The sequence below is a fragment of the Oncorhynchus nerka genome, linkage group LG11 (assembly GCF_034236695.1).
Source record: "Oncorhynchus nerka isolate Pitt River linkage group LG11, Oner_Uvic_2.0, whole genome shotgun sequence".
NCBI classification, from domain to species: Eukaryota; Metazoa; Chordata; class Actinopteri; order Salmoniformes; family Salmonidae; genus Oncorhynchus; species Oncorhynchus nerka.
Window position 1 is genome coordinate 45,810,018 of NC_088406.1, and position 27,499 is coordinate 45,837,516.

Below are 27,499 nucleotides of genomic sequence, written 5' to 3' on the forward strand. Positions count from 1 at the left end.
TTCAGGGAGTAAGTGTTTTAATAAATAAAATAAACAATGAACACAAAACACAAACAATGCACTGACATGAATACACAGTCAATAACACCTGAGTAAAGAACCAAGGGGTGTGACAGATATAAGGAAGATAATCAAGGAGGTGATGGAGTCCAGGTGAGCGTCATGAGGCGCAGGTGCGCGAGATGATGATGACAGGTGTGCGGGATAATCAGCAGCCTGATGACCTAGAGGCCGGAGAGGGAGTATACGTTACAACAGCAAGTGGAAAAACGTCAATGCTCAAGCCAACGTGCTAACTGTTCAAAGCCTGGTCACTCGCAAAAGGGTTTGTTGTATTAGATAGAGGAGACAAACTGACAGTCCTTTAATAAACTGTTGTTTCTCTGTTCAGCTGTCAGCGAAATGGTCCCCCTTGTCCAGCCATCCCACCAATCACATCCTATTGAGAGAGAAGAGACATACAGGTGTTGTGTCTTTGCTATGGATTAAGTGTTATGACATGCTATTTTATCAAATAATGTCTCTGTAATTAATATTACCTGATTAAACTAATCATGTAAATGTAATTAACTATGAAGTTGGGGCACCACGGAAGACTGTTTATAGAGCTGTTGTCTTCCGAATAAACTCTTAAAGACCTGGTAATATTGTATATCAATAGCAGTCAATTATTCATCGTCACCTTATTCAGTCTCATCTAAATGTTGTAAAAATCTTCACGAACTCTGGCTAACAAGTTGAATCATCAATACCAAATTTGCTTTAATTATTTAATTACGAAATAATCACACAGAATGACATATACACAGGATGGGTCATACAAGAAAACGTCCCTAGTGGACGGAACCGATGTGACGACTGGTTACCCAAAGAAAGGGGGTTGGGTTTGAATGAAAGAGTGGGAAGATTGTGTCTTTATCGGACCTTATGAAGTGATGCGATCGTAAATACAGAATCTTATGCATTCTAAATAACCGCCTATTTTGAAAAGGAAAATGCAAGAAATATTTACTCTGAGCTGTGCTTCGATAGATTAGTCGAAAATGGAAGGCTGGGTTGCCCAGCAGAGATCTCACTTGTCCTTGAAGAATACATCTTTTGTCGTAGAATGGATACGTTGTAGTACCATCGTCGTGTGGTAGAACAAATACATTGTAGTACCGTCTTTCTGAAGAGATTGTCCGTCCTTCCTAGCCCACGTTTACAGCTGCTGCTGCTAACCCGACTTCTAGGATGTATCACTTCTTTAGTGAATAAGAGTTCAAAGTTCATACCAAGTTGCCATTCTATAAGCTCATGCTATATTCTGGCTGGTATAGTCGAAATTCATTCTTCCAGCGTGTCGATCGTCACCTCCAAGGTGAAATTTGCCCTTCTAAACATATGGAAATCAGTCTTCAAGACACCGGGAACACACTGTTAATTTCGTAAGGTTGTTGTCGTTCATCCATTTGCAACCAGAGCTCACACTGAGGTTGGGTTAGTTCTGTTGTTGATATTAGCCCTTTTAAACGTATGGACAGGAGTCCTCCCATCATCGGGAACATCAGGTTGACTTTCGTCAATGGGCTTTTGTAGTGGTGGAGAGAAGGGAGTGTTTCATTGTTCACATGGGCAGTGCCACTGAGTGAGCATAGTTCACTTATGAAAACAATTCTCTTATTTAGAAGCTAAAATTACATTTGATCTTTTCACAAATAGTTTTATATTTAAACATTTAAATTACACAACAATTCCATGTGAATCCGATAACTAGAATGTGTAGACGTTCCAATATACAGTTTATGTCATCAGTAATAATGTCTCAGACGACAACTGATCTGACATCATATTCTTTAAGTACCAACGGATATTTCAACTGGTTGGATTACCGAAATATGGTTCCATTCCCCACCCTTTTGATGTTACCAGACTCTCTCTATGTTAAAGGGCTTTCTAAAAGTCCAATTTGTAGAGTAGAGAGAGAAAAGGGGGAAAGGTATTTATGGGGGTTAGGGCAATGTCATGACACAGGTCAGCTTATAGTGAGACAGGTCACACACACACGCACAAACACACAAAGCATCTATAATACCCTGACTACACCACTCCCGTCGCGTGCGCGAGTGTTGCAAAATAAATTTTGAAATCTATATTATTCAATTATTGCACCCACACTGCTCGCGCGCGTCTGCATTGCCAATAGCTAAAATAGAAGTCAGTTCTATTTGTGACGCAGATTGCAGTGCAAGTCCTGCCTCTCCCAACTCCTCATTGGTTTATTGAAGCAGATACCCACATGCCATCTCCTCATTGGTTATACCCACGTGGGTGATTGAAAGACGAACTGTGTTGTCGGTCATCGTGGTAATACTATGAAAGTTTAGATGACAATCACCATATAAGTTCAAAGAAGAAAAAGCCAAGGAGGGGAAGGGAGATGACTAGAAATTATTTGGTTGACCGTTTTAAGTGTGGATTAATTGTCGGAGTAGAGGACCTTGTGTATTTCAGGTAAAATAACAACTCAATGTTTATATCCCAGGACAAATTAGCTAGCAACAACAAGCTACCTAATTGGACAAATTAGCTAGCAAGTGCAAGCTAGCTAGCTAAATTGCCATACATTTTTAATGCTTTTCGACCTGTCCCCAAATTAATATAACTGGTTCAGAGTTTGTTTTGGTATTTTAACCTGCGTGTCGTGATCACATTTGATGTGGGGGGACTAAATACATTTATGCACGATGGCACATGCGCGCAGGCGGTTTGGGTTCCATTTAAGTCCGTATCTTGGAGCCCAACAGCAGCCCAAAATAGTCTGACCAAAATCTTTGCAACAGTCTGACATTACTTAGTAGCGTCCATTACAGGAAACGATCTATCACCTCCACTTTTTGGACTTGCTGAAATGTATGCTTGACTGTGAGGCTATTATGTATTACAGGTTCTAGAGGGCCTTTGTAGGAGTGTAGCAATCACGTCTCTAAAATAATCTCACCTGTGCTTCAGCAGTCATTATATCACAAGCTCTTCTCTTTTGAGTACCAGCTCACTGTCATAGCCATTACCAGTGACTGTTATGAAGGATACAGTGGCTTTGGAACTACCATCAAACTCAAAACAGCAGAGATTATGAGTTTCCTGGATCCACAATATACCACTTACCCTTGAGCAAAAGACCAGATATGTGTGACCCGTTTCAGGAAACTAGGCGTATGTTGCTGGTCACTACTTCACAGGAGAGCAGTTTGAACGTAACCTTATATTTATATCAAAATGCGTTTTTTGGCAGAAATGCTTTCTCGAACATGTGCACTTTCATGTGCCTTAATAACAAACGTGTATGCCATCTGTAAATATGAATACAATTGTTAAATTACAAGTCTAGTTGGTTTAGCCAGAGAAAAGAGGGCAACCTTCCTGCTAGCCATGGTTGGCTGAGATAATGAGTGGGCTGGACATGCCGAGAGAGGAGTTTGGATTGGTCCACCATATAGCACGCTTCTGTCTATTTGAGCTGGTCAGTATGTCTATGTAATCCTGTCTATTGCAGTTTGACATTTTTTAATGTATTGTGTAGTGAAGCTGCTTAAGTGTTGCTTTCCACTTTCTGGAAGGCTGACTTTTGAAATCAGTGGAATTCGTGTATGATACCTAAGGAGATGGAGAAAACACCTGTCTCCAGATTTCATCTTCAAAGGGCAACCATGGCATCTGACAGGAGACGCGTCCATCTATGAATGATCTATACGGGTAAGATAGTCTAGCTAGCTACATTTTCAGATATGACACATTTCTAATTTTGACAGAAAGAGCCATTTACTTGGCTAGCTATAGCCTAATGTTAGCTAGCTAATATGGAACCTGGTTGGTTAGCTATCTACAGATTCACAAAGGGTAGTAACGAGTAATGAGTTGGGATTGTGGCTCATTGTTTACCTAGCTAGCTAGCTACATGTCTTAATAAAAGACTCCACTATGCAAGTAACCATTTCGTGTGCATTCGTAAAATTCAGCCTGGCCATTTACTCTGATTTCAGAGCACTCTCAACTGAGTATGCCAGAGTGCAGAATAACAGTTGAATGTATAAACGCTCAACACCCACTGAATATGACCAGTGTCAGTAAACTTCGGCAAATAAGTGTAACTAAATTGTTGCCAGCAGCACAGTTACAGTCCGCACCGCTCGGGATAACATGAAAGCAGCCTAACCAGCTCTGCTAGGGTGAGTAAAATGGTCAGAGTGAGGTGTTCTCTCATGTGTATCTGGAAACACCTAGCAAGCTAGCCAATGTTAGCCAGTTAGATTGGGTGCTTGATTGCAGTTGTGAGGTCTGAATGTTCGGATCAATCCTACTTATCGGCCAGAGAGTCCAGTGTTTGTTTTTACGAACAGACAATCTGACAGCACAGTTGCAGTCACCAACGCTCTCATTTGTGTCTGGGTGCTTGACTGCTGTTGTTAGTACAGAATGCTCGGGTCAACCCTTAAATATTAAATTTAAAAAAATAAAAAGGAGACATTCACAGCTTTTTGTATCTATGAAGTTCTAAGGCGCATTTAACACAGATGTTGTCTGACACCTCCAAATCCAAGGTACACTTGAAGTTGAAACGAGAGAGATAAGGGCAGAGGGTAAAGCTATAAAGAACAAAACTTATGAGATAAAAAGTCAAGTGTCAGGAAAAGTTTACTGTCATGCTTTGTTAACTGGTCATCACCAGAAGCAGAATATAGCTGGTCACACTAGATACACTCTCTGTTCTCCCAGAGTCATCATGTAGTTTCACTGCTCCCTTCCACCCAGAGAGGAACATTAGTATTTGTACAGAAAACTCCCCTAAATACACCATGATTGCCTTTCTCCAACAGGAAACATGGCTGATGCCAAACCAGTTACACTCCCTCACAGTACCAATCAATACTCTTACATTATTAACAGGTCTTTTACAGCTCATGCCCAGCAGTATATATAAAATCTCATAGTTAGAGGAGTTCATCCATGAGAATGATTAATTATGATATGAATATGTGACCATATTTGTCTGGGGCTGCAACAAAAATGTGTGCTGTTAGGGGTACTCAAGGACTGGAGTTGGGAACCACTGTTTTGCTACTACTACTGGAGAGCCTTTCTTTGTCTACACCCATTCAGCATCATTCACACCCTCTTAAGCCTTAGCCCCACCCATCTCTTTAACCAACATTTCAGCGTCCTGCTACTCATGCCAGGAATATAGTATATGCATATGATTAGTATGTTTTTTCCTTGATCACACAGTCTTCATAGATCGATATTTAGGGTATATATGGACCGATTTAATCGAAAAAAAGACCCAATAGTGATGTTTATGGGACATCTAGGAGTGCCAACAAAGAAGATCGTCAAAGGTAATGAATGTTTTATATTTTATTTCTGCGTTTTGTGTAGCGACGGCTATGCTAATTATTTTGTTTACGTGCCCTTATTTTGTTTACGTGCCCTTTGGGGTGTTGCATGCTATCAGATAATAGCTTCTCATGCTTTCGCCGAAAAGCATTTTAAAAATCTGACTTGTTGGCTGGATTCACAACGAGTGTAGCTTTAATTCAGTACCCTGCATGTGTGTTTTAATGAACGTTTGAGTTTTAACGAGTGCTATTAGCATTTAGCGTAGCGCATTTGCATTTCCAGATGTCTAAATGGGACGCCTGCGTGCCGGGTCGACGTAAGAGGTTAAAACATCAATTAGCAACTCCACTCCCACTTGTCTTCAATTCCACATCCCAACCCTCAGCTTCCCTCAGCCCATCCTCAACTTCCCTCAGCCCATCCCACCTATCCCTGCTGGCCACCCTCTTCGGATTTCTACGCAACATATATCTCTCAAGTATGCTGTGATGTTTAAAGTTGCTCCTACCCTCTACTTTTTTGAACATTTTGTTAAAAATCGCGCAACATTTCAGCGCCCTGCTACTCATGCCAGGAATATAGTACGTTCATATGGTTAGAATGTGTGGATAGGAAACCCTCGGACGTTTTTAAAACTGGTTAAATCACGACTGTGGCTATTACATAACGTGCGTTACATCGGAAAGCGCAGGAAAACCTGATCACAGAAAATGGAAATAAATATCCTTGCGCCACTTCCAGCAATTGTTAACAGTGAGCCGAATTAGATAAGACCGAGCATTCAACTCCCACAGCATCCCCATGTTGTCTAGAGTCTTGTGAATTGAATCCTCTTTGATTCTTGGTTGAACCGAAACAGGGGCACCACTTACCTCCGGTCTCCGCCCAGATCATTCCGGAAGAGCTCTCTCGTGAAATTTTTTCCAAGACGACAGCTAATGATTTTGACATCGCCTATGGATGATTTTTATCGCTTATTAACGTTTACTAATACCTAAAGTAGCATTACAAACGTATTTCGAAGTGTTTTGTGAAAGTTTATCGTCTACTTTTTGAATTTTAAAAAATGACGTTACGTTGTGAAATCGCTGTTTTTTTCGTTTATCACACAGTCTACATATAACGATATCTTGGCTTTATATGGCCCGATTTAATCGAAATAAAGACCCAATAGTGTTTATGGGACATCTAGGAGTGCCAACAAAGAAGATGGTGAAAGGTAATGACTGTTTTCTATTTTATTGTGCGGTTTGTGTAACGCCGAAATGCTAATTATTTTGTTTACGTCCCCTGCTGTGCTTTTGTGTTGTAGTGTATTGGTGCATGCTATCAGATAATAGCTTCTCATGCTGTCGCCGAAAAGCATTTTAAAAATCTGACTTGTTGCCTGGATTCACAACGAGTGTAGCTTTATTTTGATACCCTGCATGTGTATTTTAATGAACTTTTGAGTTTTAACTAATACTATTAGCATTTAGCGTAGTGCATTTGCATTTCCAGAGCTCTAGTTGGGACGCAAGCGTCCCAAGTAGAGGCAAGAGGTTTTAACGTACAATTTCTAATCAAATAGAATCCACAGATTGCGAGTTGAAGATAAATAGTTTTACTAAGAGTATTAGTATATTAGTAATCGACTGACCCGGTCTTAATTTTAGATTAATGTTATGCATTTTCAGCCATTCCTGAACCTGAGACCAGAAACAGGCTACCTGAGGGCAATACCAAAATAAATGGTCTATTGACTCTGTATCCTCACAACAAAATCTGCAGAGCTTCGATGAATATTCAACATTTTGTTCATGCAAAGAATTCTATATAATAATTTTAGCTGAAATCTTGAAGACTTGAATCTTGCGTCATTGTACAGTATATATAAACCCGTACCATTGTATATATAAACTCGTACCATGGAATCTGAAAAACTATTTTGCAATCTGTATGGCACAGTTGTCAACATCCTGGTCCTCAAATGAAACTGGTATACTTTCTTATTTATGCAATTTTTATCTATTTTTATTCCTCCGCCAGTTTTGATCCTTTATATTGGGCAGACAGACCAGTTCCCTACCTCCTCCCGCTGCCACCTGCCTCCTCCATTTTTGGGGTAATGCTGTAATCAATTGGTTGTAATCTTGGATTGAGCAGACCTTCCCTTACAATTCTGAAAACTCCATGAAAGACATAACTCTACCATTACAATGTAGACTATCATATAAAAACAAAATACCCTTTTCAAACATCTTTGCCATACAAGTATTTTATAAACCAGTAGATTTGAGTTCAGCCATAATACTTGTTGTTCTATCTTTTCAGGGGGATGAAATTGATATTGTAGCCAGATCTGCAATGCTTGTTTGAAAAAGAGAGATACTTTGAAAAAAGTATCATTTTCAATTAATCAAAAATGAGACATGGCAATCTGCACAAAGGCCATTTTTAAACAATACATGACCTTTTCCCTTCTTTAGAAGGCTTTCGATTTTCAGATTTTTGACCCAATTGTCCCTTGGAAATCTCAGCATGCAAAGGTGTATTTGGCAGACATAACAGGCATAGCCAAATGTTAAAACCTGCTTCACAGATCTGAGATTTAGCCTTGACGGTCTTTGGGAAAAGAGATGTATATTTTCACACTTTAACTGAGAATCTGACTCAACACTGCTCTAACTTCTACCCAAACATCGCTCAAGGCTTCACAATCCACTTTATTTCCCCCTTGCGCACACACACACACACACACACACACACACACACATTCTTTACTTTAAGAGCCAAGACATGGAGTGCAATATTGAGCATCGATAATGGATTTTTATCTCGCCAATATATAGGGCCTTGGACAGCTATTTTCTTCATTTGAGAAAAAAAGAATGTTTATATCATCCCATCTCCAAGGCTTTTTGATCTAATCCTCTTGTCAATTGCAATCAAAATATAATAGTTTTTCTCATAGTGAAACAATTGGACACTCACACAGTAATAATGTTGCTGTCATTGAATGTCTCTCATGTCAAGAATTCCTCTACTCAATGAAGTCACTTTACCAGAGGAGTTCAGTGTTCCCTTCGTTGAATCTGTCTGGCTAATATTATAGAATATTTTATGACAAAGCCCCTGTAGAGGCTCTTCCTTACATCTGAAGACAACAATGGAAGTAATTTCAGAGGGCTGTCTAAACTGATGTAGTAGCTATTGAGGAAAAGCAGATAAGGTGTGTCCATCATCGGAGACAGACTGACCCGGAGTTGCCGCTTCTCTCTCTGCTCTCTGGGCCCGGCAGCTGTGGTTTTGTGAGAGCTTTCCCACTCTTTCTCCATCGGTGCCATGATAAGCCAGTGTCATGAGATCCCCTTAGACCTGTCTGATAAAGAAGTCCACAGAGAGCCCTAGACTGGGCCCCAGTCATTCTACATTCACTATGTCTAATTGATGTGATGTCTCCATACTGCAACCCATACAGGTTGAGTATGGAGTGCAGCAGGGGTGTCCACTGTGGCTAGATAAGATAATATACCCCAACCAGATCATGAATGATAACTGTAGCTGTACGAGCATGAATGATATATCAGCAGACAGCAATGTTTCAAAAGGCCTACATAATTCCTTGATTGTCGGGTTTGATTCTCACAATCATAGGCTACCCCTTAAAACACAAATACTGTAAGTCAATCATTGCTACACGGGAAAATAATTTATATTTAACTATGCCATATCAAATACTAATGAGCCTTAGGTGTCTGTACTTCCATGATGTCACATTGTCGCATATGAAAGATAAACTGAAACCCCAAGTGGCACTCAGGGACTTGAGGTGGGTTTTAGCTGTAAATGTTTCAGACAGAACATCTGGAAAGTGCAGCTGAATGTAGCTGGTTGTCATAACAACACCTCTGTCCCTGCAGTGACTATAGGTTGTTATCAATAAAATGTCATAATAAGGTGCTGAGTGTTCGATTTGCCTGCTGGGGGGAAAGAGACTCGTAGCTCCACAAAAACCATTGACAACTGAGGTCTGTAGGGATTGTTAAATAAATGTAAACTATTTGGTTGCATTATCACCTCATATTTTTCCATGCAAAACAATTGTGCACATTTAGCTCTATCATCAGAGTTATACAGTAAGTAACTGCATGCATTCAGTGATCAGTAAATATCAATTGATCATGTCATTTCAGATATGTGAAACCTCACGGTATCTATCCATATTGGCCACTATTAATTGGATATTTGATTATATAAAATAAAAGTCAACTATACCTGACAAGGTTTATGTTAATTTCCATTCGCAGTCTGCCTGTCAAGCAGCAGAAGGGAAAGGGGATATATATATTTTTTTACCTTTATTTAACTAGGCAAGTCAGTTAAGAACAAATTCTTATTTTCAATGACGGCCTAGGAACAGTGGCTTAACTGCCTGTTCAGGGGCAGAACGACAGATTTGTACCTTGTCAGCTCAGGGGTTTGAACTTGCAACCTTCTGGTTACTAGTCCAACACTCTGCCGCTGTACAATTGAATGCATTTAACTGAACTGTGTCAAAGGGCGCATTTGCCGATTACGTTTACTTCGCAAGCTACCGGTGGAAACTTTGTACAGTTAGCTAAACATAGTGGTGTCATGACGTTGCCCTCTTTGGGTACAGCAAGCCCCACCCCCCTCTCTCTGTCTCCTACACCCAGGCTGCTGTGGTCAGAGAGAGGTCGTAAATTCCTGGAGGAGATTATCTCCTCATGGCCACAGTATAGAGATAGAGTAGAGTTTTCATAGAAGAGAACAAATCATTTTCTTCCACCTCACATAACTTGAGGTCCGAACAACATTTATGTTCTGGAGAAGGTATAAAAGATCTGTGAAGAATCCAGCTACGAACTGGTCCGCTTGGTACAATTTTGTGAAACTCATGGGAGTCAATACGGCCACATTACCATAACGCTTTTTATATAATAGCCTCAGATATGAGGCTTACGTCTAATTGTTGTATAAGATGAATGAGTGATGATGATACTGTTTGTGAAATTGTGTAATGTGATTTTGGTCTGTTTAATGAAGGAAACTCCAATTCTCTTTGGAGTTCAACTAAATCAGAGGACCGCCCATGAGCCCAGTTATGGTCGGGCACCCCCACCTTGAGAATTCTCAACAGACCATGTTGCTCTCAATCACGAGAGGACAAAGGTTGCAGACCAGCTGACCTCGATAACGGGAGGGCCAAGGTTTGAGACCAGACTGCTGAATCTTTTAACCATCCCATGTGGTTAAACTCTTAGACTACCGATACCGACAGAATAAGAACAGGTCTCTGATATTAATTACTAGTCTGCAGCTAGGAATTCGGTATCATTGAACGCGAAGAGCGACAACCGTCGAAACATCTATCCATAACGACATGAATGAATGTCACTCTGAACTATCCATTCTAACCATGACAGAGAGGGCGGACAAACTCTCCAACAGAAACTAACTTTTCAACAGAGATCCCGACGACACACTGAGCGTAAATATATACAGTGGGGCAAAAAAGTATTTATTCAGCCACCAATTGTGCATGTTCTCCCACTTAAAAAGATGAGAGGCCTGTAATTTTCATCATAGGTACACTTCAACTATGACAGACAAAATGAGAAGAAAAAAAATCCAGAAAATCACATTGTAGGATTTTTAATGAATTTATTTCTTTAAAAATCCTACAATGTGATTTTCTGGATTTTTTTTCTCATTTTGTCTGTCATATGTAACTATGATGAAAATTACAGGCCTCTCTCGTCTTTTTAGTGGGAGAACTTGCACAATTGGTGGCTGACTAAATACTTTTTTGCCCCAATGTATATTGATTGCAATTGTTCCCAAATGAGTGAGGGTTCATGTGCAAAGGATTAGCATTTCAATTGTTCTAATTATCAACTCTGTAGTGACTTCTCAGCTGAACCCCACTCCCCTTTTGTCTAACAAGCCGCCATGCCAGTTTAGCCCAATATGGCACATTCCCCTATCATTTCTTGTAACCATATTTACTTTGTTTGTTTGTGTGTGTACTTTTGTGATTGTTTAGTTAGTTAATAAATACATTATTTAAGACAATTGATGTATGGATGACTCATAGTGAAGACTGGGTTCCTGCAGATAACCAGTAATTTACGATGTTTGGAATGAGACTAATGTGAGGTAAAGAATAATTAATTAATCAGAAGACTATTGATCAGATATGAAAATATCTGAAAAGTTATTTTAGGAAAATTATAACTTTGTAATCTGAATATTTACCTTGGTGCCCCGACTTCCTAGTTAATTACAGTTACATGATTAATCAGTTTAATCGCGTAATAATAATTACAGAGTCATTTGATAAATATTAATCTTCAGTTTAATGATGTAAAAGACACGACAGTGGTAAGTAGACCTACTTTTTCTCCAACCAACACAAGGCCTATATAGACAAGTTCGCTAACATTATCCCACATTGTTTTTAAATAGTTTAATCCAGATTGCTACTGACAGACATTGATTGATGGACCATGAAAAATTGGCTACTTAGCTAATACCAGATCACATCAATATGGCTAGTTAATAAGCTAACTTTAATGGGATAAACCAGAAGACTATATCCAATTATGGTTTGATTTGCTTGTCATCTATATTGGTGATGACAGTAGTCCGACTGACAACTTAACCAGGACGATGTCAAGCTCTTTCCAAAAGCCTTATCTGGTATGAAGCAAGCTAAATGAGACATGTTTCTAGCTTAATGCCAAACAGATAAGGCTACCCTAATGTAACTGAAAATACATGATCAATTGATGTATAACACTGATAGAGCTAAATGTTGAATAATTGGAATTGTGTAGTTCAAACTATGCTCTTCAAGAGGTGATGATATTAAATCCAAATAGTTATAAAATGTATTTAACAATCCCTTGAAAATGGCACATAGTTGTCAATGGTGTAAATGGAGCTAGTGGTCTCATTACCCCCATGAACCAAATCAAACGCTAGTATGATGTTTTATTGATAACGACCTATAGAAAGAGTCTATCCTTCAAGACAGGAGGTCATCATATAGCTGGTCACATTCAAAATAAAGAACACAGCCCAGGGAAGCAGCAGGACCTGGCAGTTAGCCTCCACTTCTCAAACGGCTAACTGCTATCAAGGGTGATCTAGCTATTTAGGCTATTAGCCTGCTTTCATTTTGGTCAGACAGATCCACTGGAAAACTTTATTTTCGCTTTACCTGTTTGATGGTTTGTCAGAGGGCATAGCGGGATTTCTTATAAGCTTCCGGGTTAGAGTCCCACTCCTTGAAAGCGGTATCTCTACCCATTAGCACAGTGCGGATGTTGCCTGTAATCCATGGCTTCTGGTTGGGGTATGTACGTACAGTCACTGTGGAGACGACGTCATTGATGCACTTATTGATAAAGCCAGTGACTGATGTGGTGTACTCCTCAATGCCATTGGAAGAATCCCGGAACATATTCCAGTCTGTGCTAGCAAAACAGTCCTGTAGCTTAGCATCTGCTTCATCTGACCACTTTTTTTATTGACCGAGTCACTGGTGCTTCCTGCTTAAATGTTTGCTTGTAAGCAGGAATCAGGAGGATAGAGTTATGGACAAATTGACCAAATGGAGGGCGAGGGAGAGCTTTGTACGCCTCTCTGTGTGTGGAGTAAAGGTGGTCTCTAATTTGTTTCCCTCTGGTTGCACATTTAACAGAGTTAAATGAGGTAAAAAGGGAATTAAGTTTGCATGCATTAAAGTCCCCGGCCACTAGGAGCGCCCCTTTTCCTGTTTGCTTTTGGCGGTATACAGCTCATTGAGTACGGTCTTAGTGCCAGCATCGGTTTGTGGTGGTATGTAAACAACTACAAAAAATACAGATGAAAACTCTATAGGTAGATAGTGTGGTCTACAGCTTATCATGAGATACTGTACCTCAAGTGAGCAGAACCTGCTGTTCTATCCTGCCGATACAGTGTTTAACCTGCCAGATGTATGTTATTCATGTCGTCAATCAGCCATGACTCATGGTGAAACATAAGATATTACAGTTTTTAATGTCCCGTTGGTAGGGTATACGTGCTTTTAGTTCGTCCAATTTATTATCCAGCAATTGTACGTTGGCCTATAGTACCGATGGCAAAGGCAGATTAGCCACTCATCGGCGGAGCCTCATAAGGCACCCCGATCTCCTCCTGTGAATGACGGGGATGAGGGCCTGTTCGGGTGTCTGGAGTAAATCCCTCTCATTCGACTCATTAAAGAAACATTCTTCGTCCAATTCAAGGTGAGTAATCGCTGTTCTGATGTCCAGAAGCTCTTTTCGGTCAAAAGAGACGGTAGCAGCAACATTATATACAAAAATAAGTTACAAACAATGCGAAAAAAACCGAACAAAATAGCACGGTTGGTTAAAAGCAAATAAAACCATCCTCTCCGGCACCATTACCTAGCCAAGGCATTAGCAATTCTATAAGCTATTCTATTTTGTAGAATTTCTTTGTGCTGAAAGTCCAAGGAAATTAGACAGAAGCATTGAAATATTAAACCCACTGCATGACTAAAAATAACCTATGTATGGTGGGTTTGCCATGTTCTATTTATACAGACAAATCTACAGCACCTCATTGACCGTTGGTTAACACGCATGGTAACATTGAGAGTGATTAATTGAAAGGTGAAGTCTCTATTCTGCTTTTGCTTAATAGGAGAGGAGATGGAGGGGGAAGATACTTCAACACGTTCAAAAGAAAGAAGAATAGCCAAAGTGTTTAAATCACAAGATGAACACGATCCTCAAGGGAACAAATAAGACTAGCGGCAGTCCATCTCTAACAGCTTATCTACGTTAGTCAGCTGGAACGCTTCCCTGCAACACCCATAATACATCACAGGGAGAGAACAACCCAACAGCAACTACAGCACAGGGTTAACAGGGTGAGTTATGGGGCTAATGATCCTACTCTAGGGCTGTAATACACACACACACACACACACACACATAAGTCTCAAAGCACAGTGAGTGGGCTATAATGCCATCAAACACCAGCACATGAAAACAGAAGATCAGTTCATTTAATTCTACTAGTGGGTAATGAAAAAGAGCACACCTCCATACAAACAATGAACAACTGGGGCATCATATACACAAAGACAAGTGAAACTACACCTGATGTGGGCCTACATCCCTCACATCCTCCCTGCTGCTATCGGCATAAGCATACCTCTGCAGGCAAACACAAATAAATGACAAGGAACCTATTCAGGAGTGAATAATGCTAATCAAGTTGAGGTGTTTTGTGTTGGTGTGTGACAGCACAGAGAGGGAATAATGCTGTGATTACATCTGCTCTCCAACCCAGCTGATGGCAGATACACAGGTAATACTGTAGCCACAGGCAACACATACAGAGAGGAGCCTGGAAGTTCAATCAGGAAGCGTGTCTCAGAAAGGATGTTATGATTGACGTTAACTCACTCAATCCCAACATCCACCTTTTGATGGATAGAAAGCCATTGAGAGTTTTACAGAGGCTTCCTCCCCTAAACGACAGCAAAGCCATTCCTCACTGTCTTCTCCTTGAAGGTTTTTAGCAGCACTGACTTACCTGAAAGAAAAGACAAAGAAAAGGAAGTGGCATTAGGTGGTGAAGATCACACAGTCATACAAATTGCTCAACATCATGATTTCCATTTATTTTAAACAGGAGAACAATACAAGAGATGCATTAACTCTGAAGTCTCTAGATTTTGCTCGCCTGAAGTAGGGTCTTATGATAAACAGTAGACCACATTATTTGCCAAGAGAGTTTTCATCTATACTTTTCGTGGCTGTTTATTTAACACCACAGATGGATGCTGGCACTAAGACCGCACTCAGTCAACTGTATAAGGAAATAAGCAAACAGGAAACCGCTCACCCAGAGGCGCTCTTAGTGGCCGGGGACTTTAATGCAGGCTTACCGAATCTCTATCAACATGTTAAATGTGCAACCAGAGGGATTTTGTTTTTTAGATGAGACATGAGTACAAAGCTCTCCCTCAAGTTGGGAAATCTGACCACAATTCTATCCTCCTGATTCCTGCTTACAAGACAAAATTAAAGCAGGAAGCACCAGTGACTCGGTCTATAAAAAAGTAGTCAGATGAAGCAGATGCTAAACTACAGGACTGTTTTGCTAGCACAGACTGGAACATGTTCCGGGATTCTACTGATTGCATTGAGGAGTACACCACATCAGTCACTGGCTTTATCAAGAAGTGCATCGAGGACGTCGTTCCCACAGTGACTGTACGTACATACCCCAAACCAGAAGCCATGGATATTCGCACTGAGCTAAAGGGTAGAGCTGCCGCTTTCAAGGTGCGGGACTCTAACCCGGAAGCTTATAAGAAATCCTGCTATGCCCTCTGACGAACCATCAAACAGGCAGAGCGCCAACACAGGGCTAAGATTGAATCATACTACACCGGCTCTGACGCTTATCTTATGTGGCAGTGCTTGTAAACTATTACACACTACAAAGAGAAGCACAATCGCGAGCTACCCAGTGACACGAGCCTACCAGACGAGCTAAAACACTTCTATGCTCACTTCGAGGCAAGCAACACTGAGGCATGCATGAGAGCATCAGCTGTTCCGGACGACTGTGTGATCACGCTCTCCGTAGCCGACATGAGAGAGACCTTTAAACAGGTCAACATTCACAAGGCCGCGGGGCCAGACGGATTAGACTAATTAACTGTGTGCTCCGGGCATGTGCTGACCAACTGGCAGGTGTCTTCACTGACATTTTCAACATGTCCCTGATTAAGTCTGTAATAGCCATGAAGTGCTTTGAAAGGCTGGTAATGGCTCACATCAGCACCATTTTCCCAGAAAGCCTAGATCCACTCCAATTTGCATACCCCCCAAACAGATCCACAGGTGATGCAATGTCTATTGCACTCTCAACACTGCCCTTTCCCACCTGGACAAAAGGAAGTCAATGCTATTCATTGACTACAGCTCAGCGTTCAACACCATAGTACCCTCAAAGCTCATCCCTAAGCTATGGATCCTGGGACTAAACACTTCCCTCTGCAACTGGATCCTGGACTTCCTGACGGGCCGCCCCAAGGTGGTGAGGGTAGGTAGCAACACATCTGCCACGCTGATCCTCAACACAGGAGCCCCTCAGGGGTGCATGCTCAGTCCCCTCCTGTATTCCCTGTTCACCCACGATTGCGTGGCAGGCACGACTCCAACACCATCATTAAGTTTGCAGACGACACAGCAGTGGTAGGCCTGATCACCGACAATAACGAGACTATAGGGAGCCTATAGGGAGGAGGTCAGAGACATGGCCGGGTGGTGCCAGAATAACAACCTATCCCTCAACGTAACCAAGACTAAGGAGATGATTGTGGACTACAAGAAAAGGAGGACTGAGCGCGCCCCCATTCTCATCGACAGGGCTGTAGTGGAGCAGGTTTAGAGCTCCAAGTTCCTTGGTGTACACATCACCAACAAACTAGAATGTTCCAAACACACCAAGACAGTCGTGAAGAGGGCACGACAAAGCATATTCCCCCTCGGGAAACTAAAGAGTCCTCAGGACCTCAAAAGGTTCTACAGCTGCAACATCGAGAGCTGGTTGCATCAACATCTAGTACGGCAACTGCTCGGCCTCCGACCGCAAGGCACTACAGAGGGTAGTGCGTAAGGCCCAGTACATCACTGAGGCTAAACTGCCTGCCATCCAGGATTTCTATACCAGGCGTTTTCAGAGGAAGGCCCTAAAAATTGTCAAAGACCCCAGTCACAGACTGTTCTCTCTACTACCGCATAGCAAGCGGTACCGGAGCACCAAATCTAGGACCAAAAGGCTTCTCAACAGCTTTTACCCCCAAGCCATAAGACTGAACAGGTAATCAAATGGCTACCCGGACTATTTTCATTGTCCCTCCAACCCCTCTTTTCTATGCTGCTGCTACTCTCTGTTTATCATATATGCATAGTCACTTTAACCATACCTACAGGTACATACTACCTCAATTAGCCCGACTAACCCGTGTCTGTATATAGCCTCGCTACTGTTATAGCCTCGCTACTGTTATAGCCTCGCTACTGTTATTTTTCACTGTCTTTTTACTTACCTATTGTTCATCTAATACCTATTTTTTACTTAGAAATTGCACTGTTGGTTAGGGCCTGTAAATAAGCATTTCACTGTAAGGTCTACCTACACCTGTTGTATTCGGCGCACGTGACAAATAAACTTTGATTTGATTTGAAACGGTCTAATTACTTTTGACACATACTCTCTCACTTCTCCCGATTTCACTTTCCACAAAGGTAGTGAAGTGTGACAAAGAAACGTCCTTGACCACAGCTCTCCATTAGTGGCATATTTCGTTTCAGATATTGCAGATGAAGGTCTATAAAAGCTGTAGTCTCTCAGAGAACATCAATGATCTGTCAAATCACATTATAGTCAGGTGTGCAATTAAAAATCTACTTGATTATCATTGTAAAAAGCAATTGACATCCTATTTGAAGAGGAAAATGATACCGGTTGGTCTATGACAGTTAGACTATAAAGTACACCAACTGGGCTATGACACTCTAGGTGAAAAAGCGTTGGCGTATTGGAATAATTCCAGACACTTTCTATTATACCTCATAGAAATCGCAGACAGATTATTCATGTCACTGTTCATATTCCAAATAGCCTTTCTCTACAGGGTGAGGCTAATTTCATCAGCTTCGAGACAGACACACGTCCTTCCTCCCGATATTTGTGTTGGTACGAGAACGGTGTCTGCGGAAAGCTGAGTACCTTACCTATTGACCTGTGCCTTAAAATATTTGGTGGGGCATACAAATGTATAAGAGCAGGCCGATGAGATGATCTCATTTCAAGATGGCTGCTACCTACATTCCGGTTAGCATCGTGAAGCATAAACGACATAAACACGGAATACGTTGATTCACACCGAAAGCCGGGATTCCACAGATCATTAGGATGTCTTATCTGACCTACCGTTATTGATCACCAGTCCCTAGAGTCAGATTTTTTCAAACATTAAACGTCATACAAGGTAAGATTCGATTTGTTTTGTGTTTGAGCTATAGATACATGGGGGGGGGGGGGGGGGGGTGAAATTAATCCTCCGGTTGGTAGGAACAAATCTAGCCATTTGCCAATGTTATCAGATGATGTATGACTTAATAGCAATATTGAATGTCCACCAAGTGACTATGTCTTTGCACATGAAAAATCTGATGAAAACACTTGAGACATCCCCTCTATGACCCCGACACCACCGCAATGTTAGAGGGAGGTTGGTGTTGTAGAAATTTAGTTTTTATAGCAAACAATAACTTTTAGGCACATCCATTATGCAAAAACAGTGCAATTACCACATTCGGACACTTTGGAAAGATTGAAGAACACTTGAATGTACCCTGGATACCCCATAACACCACCACAATGTTTGAGTGAGGTTGATATGGTAGAAATTGTGTATTTATACTGAACAAATAGCATTTATGGATTGCAAATGCGTAATAGCACTGGAATGATCTAATTTACAGACATATATGCCACTTTAGAGAGGTTTAGGAGCACATGGAAACGTCCCGTGACCAAAACATCTTCCCATTTCTAGTTGTTAAGTCTATCAATCCCATTTTTTTCTGATATTGTTCACATGTTGTGGAAGCCATCTGATGTGTTTCCAGCTCTGAGCATCAATAATTCACTTAAGCTTGTCAGTCAGTGAAAGGTTACATTCAAAATAAAAAAAACAAAAATGTTGTGTGTGCTTGATCTTGTGTATTCTGAACTACGTAATTCCTATCTATCTTCTAAACATTTCCTCATAATCTACCAGATGTCTTCTTTCCAGATATACCACGTTTTGGCATGTCAGAATCATGTAATTACACATGAATAGCAGTTACATTTGGGTATGTCTATTGAGGCAGATATCTACATTTTTCCATTACATTTAAGAGGTTAAGGGGGAACATGCACTGTTAATCAAAATGTAATGGGCCAATACATTCTCTTTTATATACGTATGTATCATCCAGGTGAAAGTACTGTATTTGTCATTATGACAAAAGCTGACAACTGAAGAACAATGCTAAGCGCTAGTCCCACAACATTAAACTACATTTCATTACATACTAAAAAGTATTCTAATGAATACTACGAGTTAAAAAGTCTACCTAACTTGAAACCTATTCATTTAAAGAATCTAAAATATCACTGAATAATTTAGCAGAAACAGTCAAATGGCATTGCATTCAGGCAGTTACTCTTACTGAAAGAGCTCAGTCTGTAGACGTACAAATCGGCCTGAAAGTAATATTTTCCATCGTATTCCTTTAACAAAGATCCATTGATTACTACAGTATGTAGAGCTTAAGAGCAAGTACAGATTACTCGGTGTCACATTTGATTGAAGAGGTACTTGAATATATTCTCCACAGAAGATTACTATTTCGCCACATAAAAATAACCTGGTAGTACAATTTGCATGTAGAGTACAGCTCTGGCCTAGTTCCTTTTAGCAAAAAATGTAATTTACTCCTGACCCCCTTTGACTAAGGGATCCTGAATCGGTCCAGAGGGTTTTAGTGGAGTGACATCAGGTCAGCCTTGTACTAAATTACTGTCAAGCATGTCATCGGAAATGGCATGGATGAAACATTTTTCACCTCCCACTCTCAAAGGTAATTAATTACACACTAGAACCGCTAAAACAGTCATTTTGACTGCTCATTAATTGTTTTGTTTTATTACTCTGCCATTTTTTTTAAATCAAGCCCCCCTCCGTCCTTGTATTTTCCTAAATAGGTCTATATACAGTGGGGCAAAAAAGTATTTAGTCAGCCACCAATTGTGCAAGTTCTCCCACTTAAAAAGATGAGAGACCTGTAATTTTCATCATAGGTACACTTAAACTATGACAGACAAAATGAGACAGAAAAATCCAGAAAATCACATTGTAGGATTTTTGATGAATTTATTTGCAAATTATGGTGGAAAATAAGTATTTGGTCACCTACAAACAAGCATGATTTCTGGCTCTCACAGACCTGTAACTTCTTCTTTAAGAGGCTCCTCTGTCCTCCACTCCTTACCTGTATTAATGGCACCTGTTTGAACTTGTTATCAGTATAAAAGACACCTGTTCACAACCTCAAACAGTCACACTCCAAACTCCACTATGGCCAAGACCAAAGAGCTGTCAAAGGACACCAGAAACAAAATTGTAGACCTTCACTGGAAGACTGAATCTGCAATAGGTAAGCAGCTTGGTTTGAAGAAATCAACTGTGGGAGCAATTATTAGGAAATTGAAGATATACAAGACCACTGATAATCTCCCTCGATCTCCACGCAAGACCTCACCCCGTGGGGTCAAAATGATCATAAGAACAGTGAGCAAAAATCCCGGAACCACACGGGGTGACCTAGTGAATGACCTAGAGAGAGCTGCGACCAAAGTAACAAAGCCTACCATCAGTAACACACTACGCCGCCAGGGACTGAAATCCTGCAGTGCCAGACGTGTCCCCCTGCTTAAGCCAGTACATGTCCAGGCCCGTCTGAAGTTTGCTAGAGAGCATTTGGATGATCCAGAAGAAGATTGGGAGAATGTCATATGGTCAGATGAAACCAAAATATAACTTTTTGGTAAAAACTCAACTCGTCGTGTTTGGAGGACAAAGAATGCTGAGTTGCATCCAAAGAACACCATACCTACTGTGTTTTTCTGCAAAGGGACCAGGACGACTGATCCGTATAAAGGAAAGAATGAATGGGGCCATGTATCGTGAGATTTTGAGTGAAAACCTCCTTCCATCAGCAAGGGCATTGAAGATGAAGCGTGGCTGGGTCTTTCAGCATAACAATGATCCCAAACACACCGCCCGGGCAACAAAGGAGTGGCTTCGTAAGAAGCATTTCAAGGTCCTGGAGTGGCCTAGCCAGTCTCCAGATCTCAACCCCATAGAAAATCTTTGGAGGGAGTTGAAAGTCCGTGTTGCCCAGCAACAGCCCCAAAACATCACTGCTCTAGAGGAGATCTGCATGGAGGAATGGGCCCAAATACCAGCAACAGTGTGAAAACCTTGTGAAGACTTACAGAAAACGTTTGACCTCTGTCATTGCCAACAAAGAGTAGATAAAAGTATTGAGATAAACTTTTGTAGGTGACCAAATACTTATTTTCCACCATAATTTGCAAATAAATTCATTAAAAATCCTACAATGTGATTTTCTGGATTTTTTTTTCTTCTCATTTTGTCTGTCATAGTTGAAGTGTACCTATGATGAAAATTACAGGCCTCTCTCATCTTTTTAAGTGGGAGAACTTGCACAATTGGTGGTTGACTAAATACTTTTTTGCCCCACTGTAACACACTGTCAGTGTTAGAATCGTAATATCACAAACAGAAGAGTTACAACCAGTTTTAGGAGGGCATGTCATTTTTTTAATGGTTTTCCACAGTTGCCCCTCCTCCCAACAGTAGGGCCCAGTGATGCCAACTTATCATTTTTGTTGCTATATTTAGCAACTTTTCAGACTACCCTGGCAACTTTTTTTTCAAAAGGCACCTAGCAACAATTTTGGCGAAATTTTAGCTTTTGAAAAGTGACTCAAACACTAAACTGCACTAATTGTACCTCTAAATTACACCAAAACAATATTCGCTGTCACACTCAGTCACAACACATATGCCTGGCTGCAAAAGTGCATTGTGAGTGACGTCAGCAGCAGGCACTCAGCTCGTACACAGTCAGCAACAATTTCAGCAAATTGCAAATCCTTGTTGGCTGACTGCAGTAGTATGCATTCGAGACAAACCGAATGAATATTGTTGGTCACAAATATTTGATCTCAAACAGAATTTACAACATCAATCAACATGTCTCAATCGAAATGATAATAAACAAACAAATCTAAACTAACAAATGTCAAATCAAATTTTTCAGCTGAGATGGCCAGTCAATTTGAGTAACGTTATTGTGTATTCTACATAATGACGCAGTTTTACGTAATGACGTCATCACGCAATGACATCGCAACATCATTTAGCAACAAATCGACCTGCCTCTAGCAACTTCCCTGGTAGTGTCACGTTCGTTGTAAGGATTGGACCAAGGCGCAGCGTGGTATGCGTACATTCTCTTTTAATGAATGAACCACTTAACAAAAACAAAACCAATGACCGACACCTGACGCTACACAAATTAGTGCAGACAGGCAACTAAACATAGACAAGATCCCACACCAGAAAGTGAGAAAATGGGCTGCCTAAATATGATCCCCAATCAGAGACAACGATAAACAGCTGTCTCTGATTGGGAACATAGAAATACAGGCCAACATAGAAATACACAACATAGAATGCACACACCCTGACCTAACCAAATAGAGAAATAAAACGGCTCTCTAAGGTCAGGGTGTAACAGGTAGGGCCCAGTGTTGCCAACTTAGCTACTTTGTCGCTATATTTAGCAAGTATTCAGGCCCCTCTAGCGACACATTTTTTAAAAATCGACAAGCAGCAGGTGCTGCCTTTGGCCCCACCCCCGTCCCAAAGCACTCACAGGCGGCCCAGTCTTCACCCTGGCTTACATTCAGGGCGGGATGTAAATGTAAAATGTTCTTTGTCTAAAATAAATCACTGCACAAAAATAAATCACTGCATTTGACTCACACAGCCTCAGTCACTTACTCACCTTGTCCACTGTGAGTGTGCCTCTCTGTGACATAAGCTAAACATCTAGCTGGCTAGCTCATCATGTCTCAGTCTAAACTGTACACTCAAAAATACAGAAAGGAGTAGGAATCAAACCCTGAATTCAAAGTCTGGTTGAAGCCGTGTATTGGAGATGATACACGGGCATACTGCCTGTATTGTAAGGCTGATTTCTACGCCAAACTTAGTCATGTAAACAAACACATGACAACTCAAAAACATACTCAAAAGGCAAAGCCTTATAACAGTTCCACCCAAAACAAGTTGCCATTTTATGGTTTAAAAAAAATTACTCTGCAAAAAAGGCTGAGGCCACCATGGCATTAGCTATCTCTGAACACTGTTCCATGCTGGCATGTGATCATATTGGAGAACCATGTAGAGCTGCTTTCTCAGACTCCACTGTTGCAGATGTGGGTGACCAGCATTTCAGCCTCCTTCTTGATGAGTCCACGGATGTAAGTGTTTCTAAGTACATGGGGGTTGTGATAAGGTACTTTAGTGACACCAAGCAGACAATTGTATCAACATTTCTGGGGCTTGTTGAGTTGGAGTTGTTGAATCTATAGCCCGTGCTGTTGTGGCTTTCCTCGAGAAGTGTTGTCTTAAAAAAGAGAAACTTCTGGGGATAGGTAGGGACTGACAATGCCTCTGATATGACGGGGATTAACAATGGGGTCCATAAAGTGCTGAAGGAGTATGGCCTCAAATATCTGGTTCTTATTCGCTGTGTGTGCCATTCTCTGCTTGCTGTAAGTCATGCTGCCAGTGACAACATCCCCCGTAGTGTGGAGTACTTGGTAGAAGAGACTTATAACTGGTTTTCAGTGTCTCCAAGGTGTGTGCCACATGTTGGCTCTCCATTGAACCCGCTGTTTCACGCATTTTGGAACAGTAGGAGGAGCTTAGGCTGCATTTCGCATTCACCAAATGCAGTGATCACTGCTACATGGCTGATGTTTTATACTCCATGTACAGTGATCCTCAAAACATATTGTATCTGACTTTTTTGAAGTCAGTGCTGGGTGAGGTACAGTTGGCCATCAAGGCTTTTGAGGGAGAGCAAGTAGATCCTCTTAAGCTACTTGACAGCTTGGATAGCCTGATCAAGTCTGTGAGCAGCAGGGTGGTGAATCCACTGGCAAATGTTGATGTACTCAAAGGGCCAATAGATGGATTCATCAGTCCGAAACCGTACCTTGGTTACCTTTTTGAGTCAAAGGCAGCTGAGCTACACCTTGCGCCTGAGGATGAAAACAATGTCTGAAAGCGGCTAGCCTTCACCATCCCCATCACTAATGAGTTGAGGGTGAGACTGCCGGACATAATCGAAGCATTGCAGTACATGTCAGGTTTCAATGTGGAGGAAACTCTAAAGCACAAGGAGAACCCTGGAGAACTAGAAAAAATAGCCAACCTCCTTGGCTATTCCCCTGCAGAGATAGACAAGATTGTCCAGCAATCTGGGATGGATGGCTGAATACTCCCTCGACTTCAGTATTCGAGTGTGGCAAGGACAACCATCCATCTCAGTAAATGGAATGAGACAAAAAAAACACACTGGGCTTCTGGAGTGAGATTTGGAAGTTCAGGGCTGCAGCTGATATCAACCCATTTCAAGAACTTGCCATGTCTGCTCTGTGTCTGTGTTGTCCTTGCCACACTCGAATACTGAAGTCGAGAGAGTATTCAGCCAGATGATTGTGGTAAAAAGCAAACTTAGAAATCGGATGTCCTTGCAGACCCTTAACTCCATCCTGTACATTCGATATGGACAGAAGCTGTCTGGTGAGGCTTGCTATGATTACCAGCTGCCTGATAATGTTTTGCAGCTTTTTGGCACATCAGCTGCTTACTCATTTAAGTCAGTTCCCTCAGTTGATGAACCTGCCCTAGAGAGCCTTGACCAAAATGACGATGACCCACTCTTTCTGTGAGCCAGCACAGCCTGTGTGTATGTGTAGGGGGGTCTGGAAGAAAGTTAGTTACCATAATTTTCTCACATTGCCATTGACAGTTATTTCTACTGTCTCTTTTTGGTCCATTTAGATTGTTAATGTAGATTGTATACAAAAAACAAACAAAAACATTTTATGGTAAAAAAATAATGTTTTACTGTGACTTGTTGTAGGCTCCTAAGTGGATCATAAGGTTAAAAACCAAACCAAATTAAGATAAAAAAAAAAAAGAATACAAATAAAAAAAGAATAAAAATAACATAAACTAAGTAACTCCGCCAGAGTGTCTCCTTTAGGTCACTTTTGCCGGTCCCGAGCCGGCATAAAGGAGGAGGGTTGGAATTGTGACATAAAAAAAAACAAGAATCGACAGAAGAAAGTTCATTTGTAGTTCTAAACATATTTAGGGTGTTTTTTACTCACTTTTTTGTCACTCCCACGATGTTATTCCTCTCTCCTACAGCGTCCATCACAATTACATGCACATGGGCAATTATGCAAATGAGGCGATGACGTCAGTTAGCGACTTTTACAGCCGCCGATAGCTACTTTCCTTACTGAGGAGTTGGCAACACTAGGGCCTGCTCCACTTCTTCTTGCGACAGTTGAAATTGCAGTGACCAGTTGATAATCACCCCGATAATTGCCTCGAAACTACATCTAAACTATACCGAAAGAATGTCACACATATAAGAATAGATTAAATAAATTTAGTAAAGTATGATGGGGAGAGAAAGGGGGAAAATGGGTGAGTTAATGAGCGACGGGAAGTGAAAGATGCATAATTATGTCATCACCAACTGTGAATGAAGAACAGTGCGGCATTCTATTGTATTGATCCATTCTAATTCTAATCTTAAAATGGTATGTACCCTATATCAGTCCATCGAATCAAAGCAGTTGTATCAGTCTACTCTGGCCTACTTGAAGTAGGCTACACAGTGAGTGTCTGCATAGTTGTACATGCTCTGAACAGCTTTGAATATCTGGGAAAATATCCACATCGGGCAGCAGGTGAGCGAGTGTCGGAGAATGTGGTGATGAGGCTTGTGGAACCTTACGTTGGCAAGGAGAGAAATGTCACCATGGACAATTTCTTCACTTCACTGTTATTGGCGAACAAGTTGCAAAGAAAACAAGTCTGGCAGGCACCATGAGTAAAGTGAGTCGGAGCTCCCTCCCTCTGCGCAAAATAAGTCACCTGCACATCCATACAACAGTGCTGAAGAATGACAAGAGGAGGGGGCACAATAAAGAGAAAACCGGAGACTATTGCGCACTACAACCAAACAAAAGTATGACAAAGTGTGTCAAGCAAGTGAAAATTTACGAAAATTGTGTCAACTGTTAGGACAAGGGATAAAGGCTAAATGAAATCCTACTGGTGGTATTGCGTGAAGACACACACAAGCACGAGCTGACAATAATTTACTATTTTTGACGGCTGTCATATCGGCACTTGTATTTATCATAATGGCATTATTGCTTTAGAGCTGAGTTGCACTATTTATCAAGGCCACTTGGCACATTAAATTATGTTTAGGCTACTGACGTTTTCACCATTGACCACGTGTCTTGGTGGTTGGGGTATTTTAATTTGATTTTGTCCTTGTGAAAAGAAGCTGTTACCGTGTTCCAACACATTGGTTTCTGTTTCATAGTTGTAACAAAGTCACTCCACAAATAAAAACTATTTAACAATTGAATGTTGGTGTTTTTAGTTTGTTTTTAGTTTTTACATATAGCCTACAGTCACAAACTAATCAAAATGCTATTGTGTTGTAAAACATATATATATATATTTTAATGTTCCCCAAGGCCTTCATAAACATAACTAAATTATTATTTTTGTGAAAGCATATATGAAATATATTAATTACACTGTTAGAAAGTTGCAGTCAGAATAACTGCTCATTTGCTGGAAGGGGGATCTGTCGAGACCCAGACGCTCCAGTGTTAATGGCTAGAGTGCATAAATCTTGAAAATATGAATCTTTTTCAGCGAGAATGAGAAGGGTTTAAGAGAGGTTGAGGGACACATCTTTGACAAATATATGATTCAGTTTGTAAAAAAAACAAAAACTAAAAGGTATTTTTGTTCTGTGAGTTATTCAGTCCATTCTTTATGCGTCATGGTATTCAAATAGATAACTCCTAAAATAGATGTAATTTGTGTAAATCTGTTATAATGAATAATCTTGAATCACATCCTCATTATTTTTAACAGCTGCGAAGTCAAAAACATCAGTCTTATGATCATCTCTGACAGTGTTTGATTCATGAACACAAACCCACAGTATGCTATAGTAAAAACTGTTGCTATAGTTCTGTCCAACTCTCTAACACTGAGATGCTCGTCTCAATTATGTTGAACGATCCCCTACATTACATGGTGCCCCCTTACACT

General features: G+C 40.8%; 1 long non-coding RNA gene across 1 annotated transcript; it reads right to left on the reverse strand.

Moving 5' to 3' along the window:
- LOC115136980 (uncharacterized) lies at window positions 1-25,586 on the reverse strand. Its single transcript, XR_003864742.2, has 3 exons — window positions 25,516-25,586; window positions 14,850-14,979; window positions 1-224 (listed from the first exon to the last, which is right to left on the reverse strand). It is a non-coding gene; the product is annotated as an uncharacterized LOC115136980 (long non-coding RNA).
- Window positions 25,587-27,499: the final 1,913 nt, after the last annotated feature.